This window comes from Camelus dromedarius, chromosome 15 (genome assembly GCF_036321535.1).
Source record: "Camelus dromedarius isolate mCamDro1 chromosome 15, mCamDro1.pat, whole genome shotgun sequence".
Lineage (NCBI taxonomy): Eukaryota > Metazoa > Chordata > Mammalia > Artiodactyla > Camelidae > Camelus > Camelus dromedarius.
Window position 1 is genome coordinate 446,763 of NC_087450.1, and position 10,738 is coordinate 457,500.

The following is a 10,738-nucleotide window of genomic DNA, read 5'->3' on the forward strand; positions in this document are numbered from 1 at the left end:
CAGATTTAGGAGCAAGTTTCATCAGAGACCCTTGTTGATCATGAGCACCTTTTGTGCTCCCGCCTGTTGTGATTCCCTTTCATGCTCCAACCTGTTCGTCCACAGAAGCATGAAACCCCAACCCCAAGACGGGTTCACAGTTTGGAGGGCACTAGCCTGCTGTGAGTCCCCTTTGCCCAGCAAAGCAATCAAGCTGCCTCTTTTCTTCTAAACTCTAAGACCCTGTCTCTGGGTTATTTGGCTCGTCAGGGACGGGGTCGGGGAGGGCGATCTTTCGGCAACACCCGCAGAAGTTTCCCTGAGTGGCAGGAACCAGCGTGGCCCTCAGGCCTCAGCCCCGCAGGCAGGCAGGCAGGCAGGCAGGCAGGAAGGCAGGCAGGCAGGCAGGCAGGCAGAGTTGGAGCGACCGTTGGTCCCGCCCCCGCCCGCGCACCACCCCCCCCCGCCCCCGCCGCTGCTTCCGCCGCCGCCGCCGCCACCGCCGCCGCCGCCGCCTCACAGGCCTTCTCCACCGATCGGTCCCAAATCGACTGACTGTCTCCTGGAAGCGGGGGCGGGGACGTCAGGAGGATCCATTCGGCAGGGCCTCGTTCAATCGCTTCATTCAAATGCAGAAAGCTCTGTGCTCAGGTCAGAGCCTTTGACTTGGCCTCCGGCTCCTCTCTGTTGAACGGCTTTTGTTCTTTGGTTTCAATTTCCCCACCCTTAGGCCACCCCGTCCCAACTGCACGGAGGGAGGCGGGAGGGAGGGGGAGAATCTCGCCTGGTCTCAGGCCAAAGGAGTCCCCTCCTTTTCCTAATCTGGGTAAACCCCACTACACCGTTTGAGAATCATGGAAGGGCATGGAAGCAGACCTCTGACTTGATAGATTCCTCTGGGATGGGAGACTTTAAAAAAACAAAATTCTTTTTCCCCTGCTTCCAGGGAGGCAGAAAGGAGGGCCAGAGTGTTCCTCTTGCCTCGGGCAGTTCTTTGTTTGTTTCTTTCTTTCTTTTGTTAAATCATTTTTTTTTCCTTTTTTTCTTCCAGTTTTATTGAGACAGAGTTGACATACAGCAGTGTATACTTTGGGGGGGGGGGGCGGGGAGAGGAATTCGATTTTATGTATTTATTTTTGACCGGAGGTACTGGGGATTAAACCCAGGACCTTGTGCTTGCTTGCTAAGCACACACTCTACCACTGACCTATACCCTCCCCCTTGGCCAGTTGTGAAGTCCCTTTCATTCAGCATAGTCCATCGGGCACATTTTGGGGCAGCCTACTCTGGACCCCAACATTTCCCTATTCTGTAACTTCCCTGGAAGTTTTACACATTAAAAGCTGGGCTGTTGACTGTGCATGTGCGTCCATGCGTGCGTGCGTGCGTGCGTGCGTGCGTCTGAGCGTGCATGCGTGCGTGTGGTGTGGGGGCAGGAGGGAGGGAATAGTTTCCTAGAGGGCCTGCGTTTCATGGACCCAGTTTCTTAGTTCTGAGAACAGGTCTGTTCAAGGAAACAGTTGTAGTATCTCGTCTCAGGAGGCGGTGGTGTCGATGGGCTTCTGAAGCTAGGCCTAGGGAGCAAGCAGTCAGGTATCGCCTAAGAGGCACTTGTGTGGAAAACCAAAGTACAGCACAAAGGTTAATCATTGGAGCAGATGAGAAACCAGATTCAGGGCCGGGAGTAGGGGGTCAGTCTAGTAGGAGATTTCCACACATCGGGGTCATCGAAATGGCTCGAGCAGTTTGAAATGCCTCTGATGATGTCCTGGGGTGTTCGGCTCAACTCTCTGAGCGGCTCCTCCAAAAACAGGCCCTAGGATGGTTTCCACAGGAGCTGTTGTGGCCATTTCTCTGACGTTTACCTCCCGTTGTCCAGCTTCAGTCTGCAGGGCTTCAGGAGACGGAGCATTTTAGTACTCAATGATGCCAAGACAAAAGGGTGAGAGAAAATGGGAAACGTTCGTGGAGATGGTCCTAGGCAGATAGTGGAGGCAACTAGAAGACCTTCAGTCTCCGGGCCGGCTTTCAGGTTGAGACAAAAACCCTAAGGCAAGCGCTTGCTGCCACAGCACATCGACTAACACGGGAACCATCCAGAGAAGATCAGCACGGCCCCTGAACGTGGACGACACACGCACATACGTGAAGAGTTCCGTAGCTTTAGTGATGTCAGTCACCCAGAGGAAGACAGATATCCTATGCCATCACTTCTAGGTGGGATCTGAAAGTAAGTCAAGACACCCATCCATACATAAATAACTCCATTTTAAAAAGACTCCAAGGAACCTATTTACAAACCAGAAACAGACTGGACTCGCAGACATGGAAAAGAAACCGATGGTTAACACAGGGGACAGGGTAGGGTGGAGGAATGGGGGAGGGCAGAGGGATAAATCAGGAGTTTGGGATTAGCAGATATAAACCACCCTATACAAACTAGGTACACAAGTAGGTCCTACTGTCTAGCACAGGGAACTATGTTCAATAGCTTGTAATAACCTATCCTGAAAAAGTATACGTGTGTGTGTGTGTGTGTGTGTGTGTGAATAAGTGAATCACTATGCCGTACGTCATAAATGAACACAACATTGTAAGTCAACTATACTTCCATTGACAGAGAGTTCCTACAATAAACAGGCAGGCAGGCAGGCAGGCAGGCAGGCAGGCAGGCAGGCAGACAGACAGACACAGACACAGACACAGACACACAGACACACAGACACAGACACACAGACACAGACACACACACACACACACACACACACACACACACACACACACACACACACACACACACCACAGACACAGGGGAACCCTAAGGAAAACGAGTAGCACTAGTATCTCTTATCCATGCATGTCTATCCCAGTTTAATGGAAACCTAAGTTTTTGCCTCCAAGTCAATGATGCTAATAACTCTGCTGCCAAGAATAGAAAAATCCTCACGGAGGATTTCTGAATCCCAGAAGGGTCAGGGAGGGAGAAAAAGAGAAAGGGTTCCATTCTGCTGACAGAGGTATGATATTTACCATGTGGGTGTCCGCCTCTAAAAGGGAAGGAAGGGGAAAAAACAAAAGTTTATTTTCCCTTGTATCTGAAAAGAAAAAAATTTAAAACTCAATCCTCTTGGAGACAAGAAGTCGTACACACCTCATGTCACTGATTCTCCTCCTCCACCTCCTCCTCCTCCTTCCTCTACTTCTTCTTCTAGTCTATATCTCCCATGGATTCTGACGACCTTGCCTGATGATGGCGGGTGATGGGGGCAGAGATCGATCCTTCTGAGAAGTAAGTTGGCAAGCGCTTTAGTGAAGCCTCGTAGGATTTACCCAGCGAAGCGAGTGCCTTCGTCCCTGGAGGCTGCGGAAAGTATGTCCCCAAGTCACATACGCATGTGTTTGTCTTTTGTTGTCGTCGTTGTTGTTGTTGTTGGTGGTGGTGGTGGTGGTGGTGGTGGTGTGTGTGTGTGTGTTTGTTTGTTTGTTTGTTTGTTTGTTTGTTTGTTTGTTTGTAGCAGTGTCCTGGCCATGCTGATGGCATCAGGCTTGCAGCGGGGGAAGGAAGGCTTCAACCCCTTTGGAAGTCATACCTACCATCCCAAGAACGTCTGGATGACCCCTACTATGTGGCAGTTGAATGGGGGCCAGTTACTGGGGTTCAGCGGGTCCAGAGAGAGGAGGTCTGAGGCCTCTGGGGACAAAACGTTTGTACGTATGTATGTATGTGTGTATGGCCAGTTGACTGTTTTTGCGGTCCTATAGGAATCTTCCTGCCCCTGTCTATTGAACAATGGGAGTCATCTTCCAAGTGCCCTGACACCAGACACCACGGTGGGTGAAGGAATGCGGGTGGGGTGGGGGTGGGTGGGGGAGGTCATCCAGGGAGCTGGGAGAAACCGAGCACGTCCGTGGGTCGGTGGGTCGGCCTGTCGGATGGTCGCCATGCTGGGTTTCCCCTAACCCAGGCCATTTGCCGAATGGACAGAACAGACTGGGGCCACGTGTGCCACCCACCCTCTTTCCGGAGGCTGTGGTCCACTGTGTTTGCATGAAAGTCAGTGAAGGAGGCATCTCCTTGGGACTCGGTTCCGTCCCTTTCACGAGAGCCTCCACTTTGGATGACAGCCAGCCAGCCAGCCAGCCCTCGATGCCAGGGCAGTAGACGACTGCCAGGAATATCCCATCCTTTCTGGAACCCTGAGTGTACCCACCTGTACAGACACAAGGCTGAAGAATACATGACGTTCCTTCCTAGTTGACAGCACTCCCCATGTCACTGAAACAGTGTCCAGTACGCTGACGTCATCTCCTCCCTCTCCCACACCCCCGCACGCGCACAAACACGCGCGCGCGCGCGCGCGCACACACACACACACACACACACACACACACACACACACACACACACTCTGTCTGTCTGTCTGTCTGTCTGTCTGTCTGTCTGTCTTCTAAGGATGGAGAAGAGTTTGCTGAGCTATTTCGGGTGCCCTCTCATCCTAGTTCCTATCTCCAAGTTGGTTCAAAGTCCAAAAGGCGGTCAAGCACTTAATCAGATAGGTCCCTCGTAAAGAATGCCTCCCACATCACGACGACAGGCTTCTTAGGCCAGCCGAGAAGCTCCTTCAGTTCTGCGCCCATCTTGGCTCTAAGTTGATATCAGTCTGTTACGGAAATGACAGGCCAGCCAAGAAACAAGCACCACTCGGAGGGTTGGAGTACTCAGATTTATTACGCCGGCGGGCTCAGAGGGGCTTCTGCTCCGAAGCTCTGAGCACCTCCAAGACGTGCACATGAGGTTTCATAGGGTTAATTACAAATATGGGTCTATTCGCCAATAAGGCTCAAACAACAAAAAGCAAAGGATCAGTACACTGGAGCTTATCAATTTGGAACAGATCACGTTACTGACACTTGTTGAGCTTGGATTTACGAGTTAGCTTGTTAGCCCAGTAAACTGACACTAAACTTCAGATTTACGAGTTAGCCCAGCAGAACTTAGATCAGTAAACGGACACTTATCACACTTAGATTTGTGACTTTAGCTTGTTAGCCCAGCTGGGCTTTTCCTTTACAAGTCCTCCAGGATCCAAGAAAGCCACGTTGGAAAACAAGTGGTGATTCTGATGGGACAGGAGATCAGTCATTTGGGGGCGAAGGGTGGGGTAGGGAGACATACCAGCCAGTCTGTCTGTTTTCACCCAGTGTGGGAGCCGTCCCAAAGAGATAACTCGAGAAGAGAGAAACAGGGAGTTGACAAAGAACACGTGCAGTGGCGTGCCCTCCCCCCCACCCCAGGAGAAGGCCAAGCCAGAAGTCCCTCCGGATGGCGGGCTCCGGACTCCGGCTTCCAGGGGAAGCGATTTTTTTTTCCTCCCCATTTCAGGCCCGGAAGAAGAGGGAGAGGCAGAGTGTCCTTCTCGGGCATCCGCTGTTTCTGAAGCACGCTTGTTGCCAAAAGTTCGGCCCCCGTCCCCGACGAGCCCAAGAATCCAGAGACAAGGTCTTGGAGCTTAGAAGCAAAGAGGCCATTTTATCGCTCTGCCGGGCAAAGGGGATTCACAGCAGGCTAGCGTCTTCAAAACTGTGTACCCACCTTGGGGATGGAGTGGGTGGGGTGGTTCTAGAGCCATAGCTCAAACAATCGGGCATCGATCACCATCCACAGAATCGTTTTCTCATCAGAAGACTCAGAATGGTGTCACGATGCCTCCAGGTGACCCATTCTATAGAGGCTGGTGGTTAGATCTCGTTATCTCATAAGCACTCAAGGTGTGGCCTTCTTGGTCACTCAGGCTATTTTGTCAGGTCACTAGTCCCGTGACCGACCTTCTCCTCGGAGAAAGACTCAGAGACCCAGCATGATGATGACTTTCAATGAGTGAAATACAGTAGAAACAGTAAGATCGATAGCTTCCAGTTTCAACAACAGGCCTGGAACCGTGAGCAGCAACCAGTCAGTCAGGACAGTTGACCGTTTTCAGGGCGAGCATAAGAAACCGAATGACACCCCCCCCCCAGCAAATGAATGAATGAATGACCTAATGATCCTCCCCTCCCCCCCCCGCCAAAAAAAGAAGAAGCAATCCGTTAGCCTAATTCCGGCCATTTTATTCATCCTCCTTCACCCTGAAGCCCCAGTCACCCACGTGCCACAGTGGTCTGTTTTCTGGTTTCCTCCACCACCCCACCCCCCACCAACCACCACCCCGCCAACATCCCCCTATGCCCAACCACCGCCCCAAGTGTGGGACTGGACGGGGGTGCAGGGGGGCTGAGGGGGCGGCAATGGCGGCTTGAGGTGAGGGTGGGGAGTGTTCCGCCCAGATCGTATAGGAAGCTCAAACACAGCTGCAGTACGAGACAAGATGGTAGATTTCTGTGGGTCCTCCCTCCTCTTAAAATCCTTCCTAAGGAGGAGACAGACAGAAAGAGAAACATCACCCTCACTCCCAACGCCTCCTGCGCCCTCGATGCGCCCCAAAACAACAACAAGAAAAACAAAAACAAACACGACCACAAATAAGTCGCTATCCCTGGGGAAGAAGGATTCGATGGCATGGGGATATCATTCTAAAATTCATTCCCTCTTCATCACATTTCATGGAAACCGATTGCAATCTATGAGGCCCTGTGAAGGTAGGGGTTGGGGGGGTAGGGAGGAGGGAGGGAAGTGAAGGGGGGAGAGAGAGAGAGAGAGAGAGAGAGAGAGAGAGAGAGAGAGAGAGCAGAGGAGAGGAGGGATAAAAGGGGAGAGGACAGGAAAGGAGAGGAGGGAAAAGAGGGGAGGGGAGGGGAAATGAGAAGAGGTGAGGGGAGAGGAGAAGAGGGAGAGGAGAGGAGTGGAGGGGAGAAGAGAGGAGTGGAGGGGTGAGGGGGAAGGGGGGAGAACAGGGAAGAGGAGAGGAGGGGAGAGGAGAGGAAAGAGAGACAGACAGACAGACAGACACGGATCTAGGTCAGGGACACTACACATGGGTATTCTTCTGAGTGATTTTATGTGTTTTCTCAATCGCCACCTCTATGGAGATAAAAATCGCTCCCATAAGATGAAGGGAGTCCTTCTGCCACCGCCCGCGGCCCCGCCCACCAGCACCGCTTGTGTTTGTCAGGGATTCCAAGCCAAAGCACGTGGAGGAGCGGGAGAGCTTCCTGGCAGCCCAAGGAGGAGGAAAGTCCGGCAGCATGAGAGAGGTGGTTGGCACGGGGAAGCTGGAGGCCGGCTGACGAGAAGATGGGTGAGGGGGCAGGGAGGAGGGTTTCCCAAGTTGGAGAGCCAAGACGAGGGAGGGGAGCTGTCGGTGGCTGCGTTCTGACCCCGACCCCAACCCTGACTGGAGCGGATCCCTGAAAGGAGGCGGTTCGGGCTCTCTGGCCGAGAACGCCCCTCTCTTCCTCTTTGTGCAGAAACACCTTCCGCAGACCGAGAAAGTCCATCCCGAGACCCTCGTCGGAAGAGTCCTTTCCAGACCCATCACGATCCTCCTGGGCCTAGGGGTCCAGGGGATGGGGCGGGGCCTCCATTCGATCCGTCTTCCGTCCGTCCGTCCGTCCATCCACAAGATCTTGAACATCCATGTAGGATTCTGGATGGTAGCAGTTTTCCAGGATCCTCCAAATCCTTGTAAGTCCTCTCCTGGCAGATTCGACCCCTAGGTCGTACCGCGCAGCACAGGGCACTAGATTCAGTCCCTCGGGACGAGGGTTCCTGAAAAAGACCAGGAAAAAGAAGAACAGAATCACTATGGTGTGCACCAGCCAGAAACCAGCACCACCTTGTCACTCGAACAGACTTGCAAAAGGCGGGGTAGGGAGAGAAAGTCATAGGATGGCTACCATCCCTCCCACCCCCACCCCACAAGCCAAGCCCCAGACCATCGTCATCCCTGCTCCCCCTCCCCTCCCCTTTCCTCTCCCTTCCCCCTCCCCCTCCCCCTCCCCTCCATCGACGCCCGCCTCCCGCTTGTACCCCACTCCTCTGAACCCAGCACCACCCACCCCAGCCTGGACGGGCTCGGCTCAGATCGGCTCGGCTCGGCTCAGCCCGGCCCGGCCCGGCCCGGCCCGGCCCGGCCCGTCCGTCCGGTCGACTTCTTCGCAGGGTCTAAAATAGCGCCCGGCCGACAGGCAGGTGGCACATGGCACATGGCAGGGGAGCGAGCGGGACGGTTCGGGATCTCTGGGTGGCAGGGACACGCGGCCGGACAACCTGGCGTGCGTTTCTCCGCTCGGGGGGGCCTCGACCAGAGACCGTGGTACGGGGAACGGGGACACACACACACACACACACCACACACACCACACACACACACCACACACAGACACACAGACACACACACAGACACAGACACAGACACACACACACACACACACACACACACACACACACACACACACACACACACACACACACCCCTTCACCCCCACCCCCAAACCTCTGACAGCTTTCGTTTGTTTTCGGCCGACCGTCCCTCGATGAGGTACGAGTGCCTTGGCTGGGGCTGGGGGGGGGGGTGGAGTTCCTCCCTCCACAACGACCCCACACGGGCTCTGTTCTGGTCACCCGAGTCCTCTTCCAAGTCAGACCACAGGCCTCCATCACCCGGCGCGAGCACTCGGGGAAACAGTCACCATCCTCATCGCTCCGCTCCACCTCTACACGTGAAGAACTGTTCCCAGCCCACGGCACTCCACCCCACCCCACGCCCCGATGCCACCCACCGCAGTGGAGAGAAACGAGACGAATCCACAGACGTGCATCAATCCGATGAAGAAAACGACGGCCCTATTCCAAGGAAGCATAGATATCTAGGTAGGAGATTCATCGAGTACTATGGAGGCGGTGGGAAAGGGGGGGGTTGCGGTGGGGAGGGTCTAGAGATCAGGCAGTACAGCCCATGCTTAGCATGCAAAAAATAAAGGTCCAGGGTTCAATCCCCAGCACCTACTCTTCAAAAATAACCCGAGAAGAAGCAAGACGGCGGAGTAGAAGGACGCTCGTAGCTCACCCTCTCCCACAAATACACCAAAACTCACATCGACGGACCCACTCGGCCAATCAGACCACCTGCGGAACTCCGACAGAACACCGCCCTCTTCGAAAGACAAAGACGCCCAAAATCTGGTAGGAGAAAAGGAGAAAAGAAAGAGTCAAAAGCAAAACAGTGCGGGAGGGACCGGCAGAGGAGGAATAGGGCTCGTTCGCCAAACCTCCCCCTCTCCAACGGAGAGGCCGACGGGACGGTGGGGGAGCCTCCGAGTCTCTGATCTGCCCGGAGCGCCCCTTGACCGACCGATCCAAGTGAAACGGGCACAGAGGGTCCCCGCGACACCCAGCCCGAGTCGCAGGCCGGCAGCCGGGGGCCGGGACAGGCCGCACGAGCCGGGCAGAGGACCGTGTCGGCGGCACCACGCGCCGTGGCCGGGAGGGGATACAGAGCAGAACAACCCGCCCCCCCAACCCGTCCATTACGGGGAAAGAAAGGCAAAGCAACACGGCCGGTGTGCCCTGGGGGGAGGGGCGCCGTAGCCTCCATCTCCTCAGACCCGCGGCGCCATCACCGGCCCTTCTCGCGAGAAGAGAGGCGGGGCGCAGCCACAGCCGCCATAGCCCCTGGCGCGCGGCGCGCAGCGCGCGGGCGGGGGCGGGAGCGGGGGCGGGGCCGAGACTCGAATCCGCACCCGTGGGCTCTGCAACCTCCTAGGCAGGACTGAGACTCGTTTTCAGCCTGAGGCAGATATTATATATCTGCCCCGGTACCTCAGAGAACTCGCGCCACCAAGACTAAGAAGGAGCCGAGTTTTGGAATGCAGCAGGGGCGGGGCGGTTCCACGGTCTTCCCCGAGCCCACCTACGGAGAGGAGCGCCGACCCGAGGCGGAGCACACAGCCGCACAGAGCAGCGGAGCGACCGGCGCCGGGAGAGGGCAGGCGGCCAGCCACCCTCCCTCCTTCCCGGCAGGAACGCAGCATCCGAACGCGGTGCCAGGAGGGGGCGCGATCTACTTGCCCACAGGCACCGAGGGCAGCACAGACGAGGGCGCCGACAGAGGGCCCGCGGAAAAAGCAAGCTGAGTTCACGAAACAGGGCGACGACAGAAAGACTTCTCGGTGAAACCGTTAAGAGCGCACCGTCTCCAGGAGAACACATCCTTTTTTTTTTTTTCCTCTTTTTTTTTTTTTTTTTTTTCGTTTCCTTTGTCTTTTTTAATCTCTTTTATATCGGTTTTACCTTCTGTTACCTTTTTAACCTTTACTTTTGAACAGTCGTATACGTTTACGGTTTTAATCCCTTTTAAATGTTTCGTTTCAAGTCTTTTCATTATTATTATTTTTAAACATCCACCCCCTTCCCTTTTTCATTCTCTTGGTTTTGATCTCCTGTTACTGGTTATTCACAGGATATTGTTTCTCGATTTTTTTCCTCCTTTTTATTAAGGTTATTAAAAGACGTCTCAACTCGATCGCTATTCTGCTTCCACTTACTCTTCTATTCATGATTACACACCGTCTTCAAACCTTTTCTTTCTCCCGTCTTTTAAAATCCTCTGTTTTATCTTTTGTTAAAATCTGTTCTATTTCCGATTACCTTTTAAAAATTTACTTTTGAAACAATTGTATATTATTTTCTGATCTTTTCTATTTGTTTTTAAAGGCTTTTAGAAGACGTCTCAGCTCAATTGCTATTCTGCTTCAACTTGCTCTTCTATTATTGATCGTACACTGTTTTCAAACCTTTTTTTCTCCATTCTTTTAACATCCT

The 10,738-nt window shown here is 53.9% G+C and overlaps 1 long non-coding RNA gene and 1 other non-coding gene across 2 annotated transcripts; both read left to right on the plus strand.

Annotated features, from left to right (window-relative positions):
- Window positions 1–448: 448 nt before the first annotated feature.
- LOC135323010 (uncharacterized) lies at window positions 449–3,101 on the plus strand. The gene is made up of 2 exons (XR_010384062.1): window positions 449–630; window positions 1,859–3,101. It is a non-coding gene; the product is annotated as an uncharacterized LOC135323010 (long non-coding RNA).
- Window positions 2,036–2,144, plus strand: LOC135323109 (U6 spliceosomal RNA). Its single transcript, XR_010384353.1, has one exon. It is a non-coding gene; the product is annotated as a U6 spliceosomal RNA (small nuclear RNA).
- Window positions 3,102–10,738: the final 7,637 nt, after the last annotated feature.